Raw genomic sequence first — 971 nt, forward strand, 5'->3', positions numbered from 1 at the left:
TTAGCCGCTTCCGCTTGCCGCTGGGATGTTTTCGGGCCATTTTTCCCCAACACTTGGCCGTATCCGCTTAGTTTTCCCCAACGCGTGGCCGCATCCGCTTAGTTTTCCCCCGCTGAACTGTTTTCGGGTCAGTTTTGCCCAACGTTAGCCGCTTCCGCTTGCCGCTGGACTGTTTTCGGGCCAATTTCCACCGACTCTTGGCCGTATCCGCTTAGTTTTCCCCAACGCGTGGCCGCATCCGCTTAGTTTTCCCCCGCTGAACTGTTTTCGGGTCACTTTTGCCCAACGTTAGCGGCTTCCGCTTGCCGCTGGACTGTTTTCGGGCCAATTTCCACCGACTCTTGGCCGTATCCGCTTAGTTTTCCCCAACGCGTGGCCGCATCCGCTTAGTTTTCCCCCGCTGAACTGTTTTCGGGTCAGTTTTGCCCAACGTTAGCCGCTTCCGCTTGCCGCTGGACTGTTTTCGGGCCAATTTCCACCGACTCTTGGCCGTATCCGCTTAGTTTTCCCCAACGCGTGGCCGCATCCGCTTAGTTTTCCCCCGCTGAACTGTTTTCGGGTCACTTTTGCCCAACGTTAGCCGCTTCCGCTTGCCGCTGGGCTGTTTTCGGGCCAATTTCCACCGACACTTGGCCGGATCCGCTTAGTTTTCCCCAACGCTTGGCCGCATCCGCTTAATTTTCCCCCGCTGAACTGTTTTCGGGTCACTTTTGCCCAACGTTAGCCGCTTCCGCTTGGCACTGGACTGTTTTCGGGCCAATTTCCACCGACTCTGGGCCGGATCCGCTTAGTTTTCCCCAACGCTTGGCTGCATCCGCTTAATTTTCCCCAGCTGAACTGTTTTCGGGTCACTTTGTCCCAACGTTAGCCGTTTCCGCTTGCCGCTGGACTGTTTTCGGGCCATTTTCCACCGACTCTTGGCCGTATCCGCTTGGTTTTCCCCAACGCTTGGCTGCTTCCGCTTAATTTCC

Source organism: Carex rostrata, unplaced genomic scaffold (assembly GCF_964058835.1).
Source record: "Carex rostrata unplaced genomic scaffold, lpCarRost1.2 SCAFFOLD_63, whole genome shotgun sequence".
NCBI lineage: Eukaryota > Viridiplantae > Streptophyta > Magnoliopsida > Poales > Cyperaceae > Carex > Carex rostrata.